Source organism: Bos grunniens, chromosome 9 (genome assembly GCF_055505025.1).
Source record: "Bos grunniens cultivar Pamir isolate PY7600 chromosome 9, Bosgru_T2T1.0, whole genome shotgun sequence".
Classification (NCBI taxonomy): domain Eukaryota; kingdom Metazoa; phylum Chordata; class Mammalia; order Artiodactyla; family Bovidae; genus Bos; species Bos grunniens.
The window spans coordinates 31,927,853-31,945,222 of NC_141173.1; the positions used below are offsets into that span (position 1 = coordinate 31,927,853).

Consider the following 17,370-nt stretch of genomic DNA (forward strand, 5'->3'; position numbering starts at 1 on the left):
CTGGAGTGGGTTCATTTCCTACTCCAGGGTTGTAACTGTGTCAGTTATTTCTTCTCATGATCACATGGCTGACTGGGAGTTTCAAAACACTGCTGTTGCCCAGTATCACCAGAGTAATGTGCCACTGCCACTAGCCCAGTAAAAGACCAAAATTTGACGTTACAGTTTGTACTGAATGCATGTTGCTTTTGTACTTTCATAAAGTTGAAAATTTGTTAAGTTGAACCATTGTAAATCAAGGACCATCTGTATAAGAAATATGATCAACACAGAAAAAAAAAATTTTAACTATGTATGGTGAAGGATGTTAATTAGACTTATCGTGATCATTTCACAATCTATACAGATATCAAATTGTTATATTACACACCTGAAACTAATATAATGCTATATGCCAACTGTACCTCAATAAAAAAGAAATGTTATCAAATAAACAAAATGGGAAACATACAATCTCATTCACAGTAACTGTTTTTAAAATATATCAAAAGAATAGTATACTTAAATGTTCATGAATCAGATTTGGAAGTTTTAGAAGTCTAAGAATACCCACTGTTGAAGAGAATCTGTGGAAGCCAGCACAAAAGCATACCACTGGTGAGAATGTGAACCAAAGCTTCCTTTCTGGAAGGCAACTTGGAACTGCATACCTAAAAATAAAATGTGTGTATCATTGGAAAAAGTCAAAGCCTGCTACCTCAGTAAATTATTTTGATTTGAGGATGCTATTAATACATGTCAACCATGCATATTTCCATCTTTAGACTCACTGGACATGACTTTATATGCATAGCTCAGATGATAATATTCAATTATTCAGATAAGAATTCAGAAAATAAGCTAAAGTAGAGGTTCCAGCTTATGAACACGATGTTTAGCTTACCAAATATCCTATGGGTTGCTAAAGAAAAGTGTGAGTAGAGATGAATGAATAGGCAAACACGGTTCAGAAAAAGGCCATGGGTTCTTTTTATCCTTAGGCCAGTATGATTTAATCAAGAGTCTGAACTATCTTTGCACATTAGTAAAGGCAGCCACCAGAGAATATTAGCTGTGAGATTTTTAGCAGAGGAAAACAGATAAATGAAAATGTGCTATCACTGCTCCTAGCTTAAATGAGCTCTTTCAATTCGGAGGTCATAAAATGATCATTCTATAAGAACAGTACCCATCATTTTCCTACTTCTTATGACTCAAAGATAAATTGTTAGATGTTTTCTTTGATGGAAGAAGGATTCAAAGTAGAATTAATCTTTTACCAAGCTTCAATCTAGGTGAAATTCAACCAGTTTAGAAAATATAAAGTAAATCAGCTCATTTGAGCTAAAACAAACTCTTATCACAGTAATTCTGACTTTACAATTTGAACTAAAAATAACCAACCATCCACTAATTTTCAATGCAAGTATAATGCCTCAAAACTGTTTCCAATTCATTTTGCATTTTACAAAAAACAGATTTTTCAAATGGCTGAATTATCCAGATCAGAACTGTCAGTCCTTAGGTAAAACAGGGCCCTTGAAGAGTCAAAGATATATACTGGAGTTACTAAACTGTATGCAAAGTGATGATAACAAGAAGGTTCCTAGTTATATTTAGAAAAAAATTTAAATATAGAAAGTATTAACAAGTTCACCTTTGAAAAGACATATAGGGAAGAGTGGCTGCCTCGTCAACAATAATTAGAACTCTTAGACTAAGCTTTGAATTGAGACAGACTGAAAAGTTTAGATCTGGGAAGAACAAAATAAACAAAATACCAAAAACAAACCAAAAAACACTTAACTATGTGCCATTTGATTGTCTTTCCCTCTGGTCAATTTAAAGCAAAAACCAAACTCAACAAGATCAGTATTTCATATGATTATCTTATTGTTGCCCTCATCTTAAAGAGATTAGGAGTAAAAGCAAACCACTTTTTTACCACCACTGGATGGCAGCTTTTACCCTGGCACTCTAAGATGGCACTCTTTATATCACTGTCTTCACATCCTTCAAAAGTCAGCACATGTGTCATTGTCCCCAGAAGGCCTCACCTGAGCCCATGGGCCTGCCTAAGTACCTTTCCTACATGTGATTATGATCCCCCTCGTTGAGCACTGGTTGCTCCACCTTGTTCTAAAATCACTGACATATGTCTCTCTGGTATGAAACTGGGAACGATGTGGAACATTCCTCTACTTGAGAATGTCACAGCACATACTGTCTAGTACCTTTTCGGAACATAAAGAATTATGTATGGTGATGGATGTTGACTAGATTTCTTGGTGATCATTTTATAATATGTACAAATACTGAATCATTATGGTATACATTTGAAACTATTATATATCTATACCTCAAAAAATAAACATTGCATAAAAAGGAAAAAAAAACAAATTTCTGAATTTATGTAGTAGAGGATGAGGTGGTTGTATTTATTTGATATAATTCCCTTTGTGAAATCAGAAACACAAATTTATAGTTGCAATTACAATAATAGCTTCAAATCATGGAAAATTAATGCCTCCTCTACCATTCTTAATTTTCTTATCTGTAAAATGTGATAATTCATGAGATTCTAGTTAGGAAGGACTAAGTTCCTTATTGAACTGTGTTAACTTTAAATAAGCATTTAAATATTATTATTAAAACCTATGAGGGTAAACCTATCAGATGCAAGCTCAATCCCTGGGTCGGGAAGATCCAGTGGAGGAGGGCATGGCCACCTACTCTAGTATTCTTGCCTGGGGAATCCCATGGACAAAGGAGCCTGGCAGACTACAGTCCATAGGGTCACAGAGATTCAGAGACAATTGAAGCAACTTAGCAAGCATGCAGCGTGTGTGAGTGTATAATCTACTTTAACTGGAGCAAGGAGTGCCTTTTCTGTCTGTGTTTTGGCAGTGTAACACTGGAAAAGATGAAGTAAATCACACTTTCTTCAACGTTCTCCTCTATTCATTACGAAGCCAAGCCAAAATAAGCCAGTAGAAATCATATAGAACAGAAGTAGGAAAAGATGAAGTGGAAAAAATTACACAATGTCCTCTGTTCCATTCAAATAAGTGGGTTTTCCTGATTCTTCAATAAACAATCTGTTTCCTTAATCTTGATATAGTGCTACAGTTTCATAATTTTAAGATTCATTATGAACACTGAAAAAGTCTAATCTGTAATACTCCAAGTGTATCCATCCCCTTCTGTGACCATTATTCACAAATTTTGCAATGACTTACAAAAGCAAGATGTTTCACAATCATTTTGATGTGCCTACCACTGCAACAAAATTTGAACTACCAAAAGGGATCTCAAATGTTCTCTGAGTCATAGACAGCATTTGGAGACAGAACTTTCCCATAAATAAAGAAGCTACATCATATAATGATTCATTGTGTTGAATTATGAGGGAACCAGAGGTTAGCAGTCATATGAAGTAATCAGTTTATCCATAAATTGCCCTTATTTTAAAATTTAATAATCTTGCTATCTCAAGTAAGATCAAGTTTTTTTAAATCATTTATTACATAAAAATTTTGAGTTTCATTATTTTACAGCTATTTTCTTCCATTTTATCAAAATAAAATACAAAAACATGGTATAAATTTCTTAACATTGACTTCTTTTGTCACCAATAATAAAGTTTTCCTCTATAGACCATCAGGAAAAAGTACAATGTACCTTCCAATGTCATTTTTCAATGAAATAAAGCTGAACTCAAAATAAGAACTCAAAATCTGACCTATGCCAAACATGGAGATTGATCTGCATCCAGAGAACTGGATGAAGCAGAGAAGACTCCTGTGGCTGCATATTTGGCAATGAGCCAAAAAGGTTCATTTTCCCACACAGGAAGGCAAAATTCTCATTTGCAAACAACTGGACAGGGGTATTCAAAACTACTGGCAAAACTTCCTTGGACCCATCTGGTTCTGTAAGAAACGGAAAAATCAGGAGTAAACATGAAATCACCCAGAAAATAGGTGTTTATAGGAAGCAAGCTGTCCCTATGGTAGCAAGATCAGGGGACAGGAGAGATGAAAAATGCTGTATTACTTTAATCGGCTGTATCAAAATTTAAGTTAAGTGAATCCAGACACAATATCCAGCTAGCCCAGAATATAGCATTGGCTTCTCTCTTGCCGTGAGCTTACAAAATTAAAAATAAATAAATAAATAAAACCTTTCAATAGTAATGTCCTATCCAAGCTATAAGCAGTGCTTGATATATTTGCATCTTTTGACCCAGGAGAGAACTCACTCTGAAACATTATATTCACTTGATTCCCAGGATAACAACTGGTTGTCCTTCTTTACTACCAGTTGCTAACTTTCTTAGTTTCCTTGGTTGTCCTGTTCAAGGGTTTAGTCCTTAGACACATTTCCACATCTAGGTCACTCACCTCCCACATTCTATCGCATGCATGTTCAGTCACTCACATTCTATTATCCACTCCTACAAAGTTTTAAGATACTACATCTATGCTGATGAGTTTGAAATTTACCTTTTAAGCTGACAGTTCTCACTATATTTCATACTTCACATGTTCAACAAATTAAAACTTGCTATTGAACATGTCCAAAATCAAATTATTTTTTCTCCTCAAACAGCTTCTTCCCTTAGTCTCCTTCATCTAAATAAATGGAAACACCAAATTTCCATTGACTGAGAACAAAAATTTAAACATCAGGTTGAATCTTCCCTTTCAGACTCTAAGTACAATTCACAAACAAATCTTGACAATGCACTTTCTAAATATATTAAAAATGTAACAATTTAGTATCATTTTAACCATGGATACCCTGGTCCACAGAAAAAGCAAAGGCAACCCACTCCAGTACTCTTGCCTGGAAAATCCCATAGATGGAGGAGCCTGGTAGGCTGCAGTCCATGGGTCACTAAGAGTCGGACATGACTGCGTGACTTCACTTTCACTTTTCACTTTCATGCATTGGAGAAGGAAATGGCAACCCACTCCAGTGTTCTTGCCTGGAGAATCCCAGGGGTGGTGGAGCCTGGTGGGCTGCTGTCTATGGGGTTGCACAGAGTCGGACACAACTGAAGCGACTTAGCAGCAGCAGCAGCAGCACCCTGGTCCAAGACAGCACTAGGCTTAACCTGGATGATAGTTTTGCTTCTATGTTTTCCCTACTCTTCATCCTCAAAACAGAGTCACAGTCATGAAGTAAAACCCTTCTCCTCAAAGTTCTCCAACAGTGTGTGATGAAAACACAATCTTTTCGATGATTTAGCAAAGTCTGTAGGACCCACGACCTTGATTTTTTTCTCTGATCTTATCTCACACTTATTTCTCTTTTGCTCATTTTACTCCAACTACATTAGATTCCATGCTGTTCTTTTAATACACTGAACTGCTACTGTAATTCCCTCTGCAGGTGATGATTTAATCTCAGATATCCATAGAAGCATCTTCACTTTCTTTAGATCCTTCCTTAAGTAACACCATGTCACAGAAACTTCTGTAGACTACCTTAAATGAACATCCCACTTTTATTCTTCACCCACTCATCCTATTTAATAAACTCTATTGCTTTTCACCATCCTTTGTATTACATACCAAATATTTTTCCTTTGTCTCCCACCCCATTCCTCCTAAAATGTAATGTCCTTTAGGGCAGGGAAAGTATGTTTGCTGTTATATTCCTTGTGCCTAAAATAACACCTGGCATTGACTAGATTCTCAAAGAAAACTTTAATGAATACCAGATACAATAAAAAATGATAAACAAAATAATTTCAAATGAGTATGTCAAAATGAAAGAATTATATGTACAGTTCAGTCGCTCAGTCGTATCCGACTCTTTGCGACCCCATGAATCGCAGCACGCCAGGCCTCCCTGTTCATCACAATCTCCTGGAGTTCACTCAGACTCATGTCCATCGAGTCAGTGATGCTATCCAGCCATCTCATCCTCTGTCGTCCCCTTCTCCTCCTGCCCCCAATCCCTCCCAGCATCAGAGTCTTTTCCAATGAGTCAACTCTTCACATGAGGTGGCCACAGTACTGGAGTTTCAGCTTCAGCATCATTCCCTCCAAAGAAATCCCAGGGCTGATCTCCTTCAGAATGGACTGGTTGGATCTCCGTGCAGTCCAAGGGACTCTCAAGAGTCTTCTCCAACACCATAGTTCAAAAGCATCAATTCTTCGGTGCTCAGCCTTCTTCACAGTCCAACTCTCACATCTCTACATGACCACAGGAAAAACCATAGCCTTGACTAGATGGACTTTTGTTGGCAAAGTAATGTCTCTGCTTTTGAATATGCTATCTAGGTTGGTCATAACTTTCCTTCCAAGGAGTAAGCATCTTTTAATCTCATGGTTGCAGTCACCATCTGCAGTGATTTTGGAGCCCCCAAAAATAAAGTCTGACACTGTTTCCACTGTTTCCCCATCTATTTCCCATGAAGTATTGGGACCGGATGCCATGATCTTCGTTTTCTGAATGTTGAGCTTTAAGCCAACTTTTTCACTGTCCTCTTTCACTTTCATCAAGAGGCTTTTTAGTTCCTCTTCACTTTCTGCCATAAGGGTTGTACAATCAACATTAAATGACGTTTATGTGCAAGTCAGTTTTGTGGATAAACTAATGTACCAGGATTCTGACTGGACTGCCTTTTAAGTGGGAAGAATAATATAAGGATAACCCAAGGTAGCATCCAGTCTGTGATATCAGTGAACTAGTATATATTCAGTTCTAGAGATATTCCTGTAAATCTTATATAAATGGATAACAATAACATGAATCATTAACTGGAAGTTTATCATTCTTCAGCAACAACAAAAAATTATATGAATTTGGGGGCTACAGAAAACAGTAAGATAATGATTTGTATTTTAAATTCTTTCAACCAAAATACACTAATAAATTCCAGACATAGGGAAAATTCCATACATTCTGATTTGCAGTAATGGAGAAGTGAAAAAGCAATTTATAGCTCATGTAAACTTTAGCAGCAAGTATTTAAATGATTAATTTAAACTGTACATGAGTATTTGCTTTGTCAATTGATTAAATAAATAATTATTGGAGTTCTGGTTTAAGATGACTGAGTAGAAGGATGTGCACTCATCTCCTCCTGCAAGAGCACCAAAATTGCAACTAGCTGTTGAACAACCTTCAGCAGGAAGATGCTGGAACTCACAAAAAACAAAAAAGATACTCTTCATCCAAAGACAAAGAAGAAGCCACAGCAATATGATAGGAGGGGCATAATCATGATAAAATCAAATTCCATACCCACCTGGTGGGTGACCCACAGATTGGAGAACAATAATACCAAATAAGTTCTCGCATCATTGTGAAGGTTCTGAACCTCACATCAGGCTTCCCAGCCTTGGGATCTGACAAAGGGACTGGAAATCCCAGGGAATCTGGCCTTGAGGGCCAGCAGGATTTGATTATAGGTCTTCCAGAGGAGAGGGAAACAGACTCCAGTCTTGGAGACAGAAAAAACTTTTGCATTCACAAAGACCCAGAGGAGAGGAGCAGTGACCCCACAGAAGACTGAACCAAAACTACCTGCTAGTGTTGGAGGGGCTCCTGTGGAGGAATGGGTCAGCAGGGGCCCACCACAGTGATGGGGGCACTGGAAGGTCCCCCTTGGCTTAAACCCTCTTGTAGTTCTTCATTCATCCTACCATAGAGCCCGTAGGCCCCAGGACTGGGTTTCTTCAGGCCAAAAAACTACCAGGGAGGTAGTGGAACCCCACTCATCAACAGATAACTGGATTAAAGCTTTACTGAGCAAAGCTCTGCCCATCAGTTCTTCCTATGCCAGTGCCTCCCATCAAGAAGCTTACACAAGCCTCTTAGCCTTATCCATCTGAGGGCAGACAGAAGAAGCCAGAAAATCTCACAGTGGCTAAAACACAAACCATATTACAGGAAGTTAATCATGATGAAAAAAGCAGAAATTTATGTCCCAGATGAAGGAATAAGATAAAATCCCAGAAAAACAACTAAATGAAGTGGAGATAGGCAACCTTCCAGAAAAAAAGAAGTCAGAATAATGATAGTGAAGATGATCCAGGATCTTGGGAAAAGAATGGAAGTAAAGATTGAGAAGATGCAAGAAATGTTTATCAAAGACCCAGAAGAACTGAATAACAAACAAACAGAGATGAATGATACACTAAAAGGAATCAACAGCAAAATAACTAAGGCAGAACAGATAAGCAGTCTGGAGAACAGACTGGTGGAAATCACTGCCACAGAAAAGAATACAGAAAAAAGGATGAAAAGAAATGAAAACAGCCTAAGAGATCTCTAGGACAATATTAAATGCACCAACATTTTCATTATAGGGGTCCCAGAAGGAGAAGAGAGAGAGGAAGAACCTGAGAAAATCTTTGAAGAAATAATAGCTGAAAAATTCCTGAACATGGGAAAGGAAATGGTCAACCAAGTCCAGGAATCACAGAGAGTCCCAGGAAGGATATACCCAAGGAGGAACAAACCAAGATACAGAGTAATCAAACAGGCAAAAATTAAAGACAGACATAAAATATTAAAAGCAACAAGGGAAAAACAACAAATAATATACACAGGAACTCCCATCAGGCTATCAGCTCATTTTTTAACAGAAACTCTACAAGCCAGAAGGGAAGCCACCATACATTTAAAGTGATTGAAAGGGAAGACCCTGCAACCAAGAATACTCCACCCAGAAAGACTCCTCCCCTTCAAATTTGACGGAGAAATCAAAAGCTTTCCAGACAAAAAGAAGTTAAGAGAATTCAGCACCACCAAACCAGCTTTACAACAAATGCTAAAGGAACTTCTCTAGGCAGGAAACACAAGAGAAGGAAAAGACCTATAGAAAATAAACCCAAAATAATTAAGAAAATGGTAACAGGATCATATCATATGATCATATCAATAATTACCTTAAATGTAAATGGATTAAATGCACCAACCAAAAGACATAGACTTGCTGGTAGATGAAAACATGTGCATGTATGCATTTCCACTTAAATCACATCACTCGGCTTGACCCCTTCCCCAAATTGTATGTAATTATTTTATATTGTTAAGTTAATCATGTTTCCATTATGGCTTGAAATTGTAATTATCTTTTATTTTTTGTCTGGCTGTTGATTGTGAAAACTGATAAACATCTTTTACTATTGTGATTATGTAACTATTACTCACTTAATACCATGATTAGTCAACAGAAAAATAGAATTCTGTATCACCAAAACTAGGATCTAATAGAAAAATCTGTAATCCTGTAATCACTTTTTAAAATCCAGATGCATATGAGCATTATCTTGACATTTTTTTGAAAAATACAAATACCCAGGTATTTTTGTTGTTGTTGTTTTCTCCAGAAGTCCAGATATGTTTCTAATGAGCAGTCATGTTTAAAAACAACTGGACTGTATGATGATCTTTTACTTTGATTTAGTTCATTTCACTTTCTCTATTTCATATTCACTGCTCCCAATTCATTTAGTTTATGGTCTCCAATTTCTCCATCTCTTCATTTTTTTAAATGTTATTTCTTAAGCCTTTATCAAGTGTAATAGAAAAAACACTTGATAAAGGCTTGAGAAATATATATATAGGGCTTCACTTGTGGCTCAGCTGGTAAAGAATCCACCTGCAATGCAGGAGACCTGGGTCCGATTCCTGGGTTGGGAAGATTCCGTGAAGAAGGGAAAGGCTATCCACTCCTGTATTCTGGACTGAGAATTCCATGGACTGTATAGTCTATGGGGTTGCAAAGGGTCGGACAAGACGGAGTGACTTTCACTTTACTTCATGTGTGTGTGTGTATATATATATATGAAAACTTAAGAATTTTTGCCAAACTAAAAAATTATGACATTTTCATTCCACTTGTTTGACTTAGTATGAATAGAATGCTAGATTTCTAATTTAAAAAATAGATATGCAACAAAGGTTTACTGTGTAGCACAGGGAACTATAGTTAATATCTTGTATTAACCTATGATGGAAAATAATTTCAAAAATAATATATGTGTATTTGTGTAACTGAATCACCTTGCTGTACACCTAAAACATTGTAAGTCAACTATACTTCAATAATATATATATTTAAAATTCAAAAAAAAGTAAAAAATTATTAATTGAGCCTTACCTATGTGTCCTACACCTAACAACGGAAAGGCATATCCTCTGCCTTAAACCATAGGAAAATGTAAATTAGTGCTTTAAAAGAAGCCTGTGAAATCAATTAATGTAATCTACCACATCAACAGGCTAAAGAAGAAAAGCCACAGACCATGTCAATGAAAACAGAAAAGCTGTTTGACAAACTCCACACACATATTACAAAAACTCTCAGTAAACTAGGCATAGGGAAGAAATTCTCAATTTGTTAAAGACTATCTGCAAATACCTTACAACTAATATTATACTTACAAAAAAAAAACCTAAAAGCTTCCCCACTAAAATAAGGAGGAAAAAAAAAAAAAGGATATTTCCTTTTATCACTGTTTTTCAACTTCATACTGGACATCCCAGCTAATTCAATAAAACAAACAAACAACAAAAAAGAGGTATACTGATTGAGAAGAAAGAAAGAAAGCTGTCTTTATTCATAGATTACATGTTAATCTATGTTTAAAATCTTAGAGAAAACCATGACAAAGGATTCCTGGAAGTGAAAAACAATTATAACAAGGTTTCAGGCTATATGGTTAATATACAAAAGTCAATCACTTTTCTATATACCAATAATGAACAAGTGGAATATGAAATTAAAAGTACAATACTATTTATATTAGCACCCAAAAAAAATTAAGATAGAATCTAACAAAACATGTGCTTGATCTATATGATGAAAATGATAAAACTCTTGAGGAAAGAAGTCAAGAAAAAGTTAAATAAATGGAAATATATTCTATATTCAGGGTTGAAAGTGAAGTGAAGTGAAGTGAAAGTTAATCACTCAGTTGTGTCCAACTTTTTGATACCCCATGGACTGTAGCCCACCAGGCTCCTCTGTCCATGGAATTCTCCAGCCAAGAATTCTGGAGTGGGTGGCCATTCCCTTCTCCAGGGGATCTTCCTGACCCAGGGATAGAACCCAGGTCTCCCACATTGCAGGCAGTTTCTTCAGTGTCTGAGGAAATACCATATTCAGAGTTAGAAATACTCAATGTTGTCAAGATGTCAGTCATCCCAACCTAATATACAGATTCAATAAAATCCCAATGAAAATACCAGCAAGTTATTTACTAATGTCAATAAAATGATTCTAAAATTTATATAAAGAGTCAAAAGACCAAGGATAATCAACATAATATTGAATGAGCAGAAAAAAATAGAACTAATACTACTTAACTTCAAGACTCACTGCTGCTGCTGCTGCTAAGTCACTTCAATCGTGTCTGACTCTGTGCGACCCCACAGACAGCAGCCCACCAGGCTCCCCTGTCCCTGGGATTCTCCAGGCAAGAACACTGGAGTGGGTTGCCATTTCCTTCTCCAATGCATGAAAGTGAAAAGTAAAAGTGAAGTTGTCCGACTCCTAGCGGCCCCATGGACTGCAGTCTACCAGGCTCTTCTGTCCATGGGATTTTCCAAGCAAGAGTACTGAAGTGGAGTGCCATTGCCTTCTCCATCAAGACTCACTAGAAAGATACAATAATTAAGACAGTGAGGTATTCGCAAAAGAATAAACAAACAGATCAATAAAACAGAACAGACTCCAGAAATAGACCCATGTAAATATAGACCCATGATCTTTGACAAAGGAGCAAAAGCAGTACAATAAAGCAAATGGTGTTGGAAAAACTGGACATCCACATGCAAAAAAATTAATCTATAAACAAATTTTATGCCCTTCACAAAAATTAACCCAAAATGGAACTTTGACCAAAATGTGAGATTCAAAACTCTAATATTCTCAGAATATGACACAGGAGAAAATCTAGAACTTGGGTTTGGTGATGACTTTTTAGATATAACATCAAAGACATGATTCATATAATAAAGAATTGGTTAGCTGGACTTCATTAAAGTTAAAAACTTCTGCCCTGTGAAGGCACTGTCAGTAAAAAGACAAGCTACAGGGTGGGAGAAAATATTGCAAAAGACAAATCTTATCAATGCCTGTTATCCAAAAATATGAAAAACAAAAACAAAAACCCTTCCATCAACAATAAGAAAACAACTCAATTTAAAAATGGACCAAGACCTTAAAAGACACTTCACAAAGAAAATATATTAATAGTACATAATCATAAGAAAAGAAATTCCTTGTCACACGTCATCAGGAAAATACAAATTAAAACAATGAAATACTACAGCACACTTGGAATGATCAAAATCCACTGGCAACACCAAATGCTGGTGAGACGGGGAAGCAACAGAAACTTGCATTGACTGCTGATGGGGACACAAAGTGGTACAGCCACTTTGGAAGGTAGTTTGGCTCTTTCAACAAAGCTAAGCCTTTCTCTTGCCATACAGTCCAATAACTGTGCTCCTTGTTATTTACCCAAAGGAGCTGAAACCTTATGCCTACAGAAAAATATGTACACAGAAGTTTATAGCAGCTTCATTCTTAATTAGCAAAACTTGGAAGCAGATACAATATTCTTCAGGACACAAATGGAAAATAGTGGTACATCCAGACAATGGAATATTGTTTAGAACTAAAAAGAAATGAGCTATCAAGCCACGAAAGGATATTAAGAAAATTAAATGCATATTACTAAGTGAAAAAGCCAATCTGGAAAGGCTACATCCTGTATGATTTCAACTACACAGTGTTCTAAAAATGGTAAAACTATGGAAGCACTAAAAATATGAGAGATTTCCAATGATTAGGGGTTCAGAAGGGATGCACAAGTGGAGCACAGAGGATTTTTTATTTTCATAGAAGAGTGAAACTATTTTGCATGATATACAAATACATATATATGAATGTGTATGTATATATGAATGTGTATGTATATATGTGTGTATGGAAAGAGTGCACTAAGTATGGTAGTTTGAGATTGGAAAATAATGACCAATAATTTGTGGCTGAGTAATAAAAACAACATTAAATGATATTAACCATGCATGTATGGAATTGGAATTTAATTGAGAAGACATGATAGATTCACCACCTAAACATGTTTTCTTCTTCCCTGATTACTTGAATAAGACACTTAGTATATTAGTATGGACTTAACTGTTTCAAAGCCTCAGTCATTAGAAACAAATGATTATCTACTAAGGAGTAAAGAAAAAAAAATTGCAAGAATCTTTAAAGAGCTTAGGCTAGAAATTTTAATTTTTTTTTATATTCCCAAAGTTTAGTTTACCTAATTGCAATTGATAATTTACCTAAAATTTTATAATATAAATCAATCATTAGGTAATAATCTGACAAAGTCCTGATATATCTTAAAATTTATCCTCAATATTGACCATATCTTTTTCTAAAACAATCTCCAACAAAGAATCTATCTGAAATTATTTTTGAGTGAATATTATTTTTCTAAAAGAAAAAAGCAGCTATTTTGGTAAATACTTTAGAGACCATAATATACATAAAATGACAAAAATGTTTAAATAGACTTGTGTAAAGTAATATAAAAACAGATTTTGAAAAGCCATGGCTTTTTTTCCTTAAAGTTTTAAAAGTCCTAATGGAACTGTTCCTAGTCATATAAAATGCCAAATATGTATTATTTCTTACTTTAAATACTTATTAAAAGACACAATATAGGTTTTCTGGTATGTTGTTTTTTTGTTCATAAAGTTTTTTTCTGAAGTATTAGTGTGAAAAATGAAAGTGTTAGTCACTCAGTCATGCTCAACTCTGTGATCCCATGGACTGTAGCCTGCTAGGCCCCTCTGTCCATGGAATTCTCCAGGCAAGAATTCTGGAGTCGGTAACCATTCCTTTCTCCAAGGGATCTTCCCAACACAAGGATCAAACCTGGCTCTCCCGCACCATAGGCAGATTCTTTACCATCTGAACTACCAGGGAAGCCCATTAGTAGAGATATTAACCATAAAAATGAACTTGTGAGGGATATTTGGTAAGAAAGCGAAGTTGACAAGTTTGATGTTAGTATGCCTGCACCGTGGCTACAAGTTCACTGAAAGAAACTGAATGTAGGTCAGAATATACATCTTGCCAATCTCCTGTCTCTTATTTACAAAATGACTCTATAACCACTTTCACTTACTCCTTAGTTCAGAAAAGCAGATCACAACTGCATCATTTAAGTGTTCCATAAATTGGCAACAGTGGATATTTAATCCCAAATGATGGCAACATGCATTCCCAGTAAATTACTTTACACCAAGTTCAACTCACTAATATTTTAGTAGTTCAAGAAGACACCTGGAACAGGTCAGGGACAAACTTACAATAGCACCCTGAAAACCAGAAAGCAAGCTGATAAGGACAAGAGTACGACTACTATAAGCTAAATGCAATATGCTAAAGAACAGCTTCTACAGTTGACTGATCTAGAATGTTATCTGCAATGTTATTCCATTCACATTTTCCCACAAGGTTTCATAGAGATTAATGGGATATTGAATACCAGGGTAGCCTGGTGGGCTGCCATCTATGGGGTTGCACAGAGTCGGACACGACTGAAGCAACTTAGCAGCAGCAGCAGCAGCAATTCTGCCAAAAACAGACTACTGTATAACTCTTATGTGCAAAAATATACATATATGTTAGACCCATGGAAATTTCTTAGCAGCAGAAACTAAATTAGAATAAAAACTACATTTCTTGAATAAGAGGAAAGAATTCTAAGGGATAGAAGAAAACAAAAAGAGTGCAAAGTAAGAAGAATAAAGAGGATATCTCTCACTATAATTTCCATGTTTCAACAAACTTTTGCATCCTTAAAACATAACACCATGACAACATGCCCAAGTAAATAACTTTTGAAAAGTATCATTCCTACCTCTCTTTTGTACTGGTCAAAAGGGAGCATCTTCTTGGGATGATTTTCTGTAATCAATGAATCTTTTATTCTTAATTTTCTCAAATTCATGGAGATATAAACCTGTGAATAAACCAGCAAGCAAAAGTACATTATCCAAGTGGCCCCTTTAATTGAGAATCCCTTAGAGATTTCTATTCTCTAATAGAGAATGTCCAAGTATATTTATATCCTGGCAAGTCACATACTGTGTAGCCAATAAGTTTCCATGATTATTATATTACTACTATGACATTCACAATAATTGAGATTATTTTTATAAAATAGTGATCAACTAATCATAAAGAAAATAAAAGGTATACATTAAACATATGTCTTTAAAAACACATCTAAAAACAGTAATTGTAAACTATAAAAAGGATTTAAAGTTGCTCTTCATATAATGTTAGGAAAGTGTATTCTCTAATTCTGTATATAACTATGTTTGTAAAAGTTACTTTGAGTATGTGCTATAATATGCTACAAAATGTACAGAGGGTGACTAAGCAAACAATTCCTTTATAATAGTATACATAGTACCATAAATACATATATGAAAATCAAGTACAAATATCAAAGCTTTGCTTTAATACTTAATATTAATATTTGCTTTAATATTTAAAGCAAATAGTATTATTTGCTTTATTATTAAAGAGTATTTAATATTTTAATACTATATAGTATGTATATACTATATATTTAATACTATGTATATAATAACATATTTAAAGCAAATATATTATTGGCTTTATTATTAAATAGTATTTAAAGCAAATAATATTAAACTACATTAGGGAGTAGTTTGTGTAGTCAGAAAGAAAGGCGTGCAAGTTGTAAGTTACAAGTTCAGGCAAGGTGAAAAGGCCACGAAGTTATATTCCAGATCCAAGGAAATCTGTAACACTTGAAGATTACTTTTTCACAAGGTGAATAATTTCTGTTTGGTTTTGTAACTTCTCTAACACTTCAGAGGATGTGAGGGTCCATATTCCCTCATGGACATTCTGATTTAGACACCTCACACTTTTTGGCTGTTTCATAGAAATACACATGCAGAGAAAATGCCTAAGCCCTGTTAGAATACACTCATCTTATTTCAACCTGTAATGTCATCAAAAGGTTATTTTAAATAATGAATTCATTTTAATTGCTTTAGATATTAGACCAACCAGTACTTTGGAGAGTTTTTCTTAAACAACTAATTTATAAGAAATCTCAATTTAAAAATCATGCAAAAGGTAAAACAAATGTCTCTATTGTTTTTCTCCACTCTTTAAGTTCAGTTCAGTCGCTCAGTCGTGTTCGACTCTTTGCGACCCCATGAATCGCAGCACGCCAGGCCTCCCTGTCCATCACCAACTCCCGGAGTTCACTCAGACTCACGTCCATCGAGTCAGTGATGCCATCCAGCCATCTCATCCTCTGTCGTTCCCTTCTCCTCCTGCCCCCAATCCCTCCTAGCATCAGAGTCTTTTCCAATGAGTCAACTCTTCACATGAGGTGGCCAAAGTACTGGAGTTTCAGCTTTAGCATCATTCCTTCCAAAGAAATCCCAGGGCTGATCTCCTTCAGAATGGACTGGTTGGACCTCCTTGCAGTCCAAGAGACTCTCAAGAATCTTCTCCAACACCACAGTTCAAAAGCATCAATTTAAACTAATTAAAAATATCATTCACTTATAAAATTGTCAAACAATACATAGGTATATTAGGTAAAGCTCAAATATCCTGTTTCACCAGTCCCCAATCATTCTTTTCTGTTTCTCAGAGATAATATTTGAATAACCATCTTGGTCTTTTTCCTGTGCAGTTGTACACACATTTATACAGTAGCAGTATGGATTTTTTAAATAAAAATGAGATCATACATAATACAGATTATTTTTACAAATTAAAAATTTCCTCATGGAGCAAAAAATCATGAATATATTTTCACGTTATCACAAGTCTACCTCATTCTTTTTTAAAGGGGGCAGAGTATTCTATACTACAGATGTACTAATAATTATACAAACATTTCCTAGAGATGCTTGTATATGTTGCTTTTAAAAATTCCTCTTAAAATATTCCTCTGGATATTCTTAAACAGAAGGAGCTGAGCACATACACAAATATTTCTGTAGTTTGAATGTTTCTTCAAGGGTTTCTAGTCCAAGGTATGTGCATTTAAATTTTTAATAGTTATTCATAAATAGACCTTAAAAAAGTTTAGTTTATATTTCTTTCAGAAATGTGTGAAAATATATATTACCATTCATATTCATTACTAGATATCATCAGTCCTTTTTTTTAACATGATATGCAATAAATGGTATTCACAGATGTGAATTATTTTGCCTTTAACTGATTTTCAATGAGATGGAACATTTTTTCCAGATACTTATTGACTTATTCTACTTAAGTAGAAATAGGAAGACTATCTTGTCACTAATTATGAAACAATTTTCTTTTCAAAT

At 35.3% G+C, this 17,370-nt stretch overlaps 1 long non-coding RNA gene across 6 annotated transcripts in view; it reads right to left on the minus strand.

The window, feature by feature from the left end:
• The window catches only part of LOC147365747 (uncharacterized), a 298,664-nt gene that overhangs the window by 51,823 nt on the left and 229,471 nt on the right, over positions 1-17,370 (minus strand). For 4 of the 6 annotated variants that reach the window (XR_015132704.1, XR_015132702.1, XR_015132703.1 and 1 more), the window contains exons 2-3: positions 14,898-14,999; positions 554-650 (exon numbers count right to left, since the gene is read on the minus strand). This is a non-coding gene — a long non-coding RNA (uncharacterized LOC147365747). Of the gene's footprint in view, positions 1-553; positions 651-10,535; positions 11,604-14,897; positions 15,000-17,370 lie in introns of those variants that run through there. The other 2 variants (XR_015132707.1, XR_015132705.1) reach the window with 2 other exon arrangements.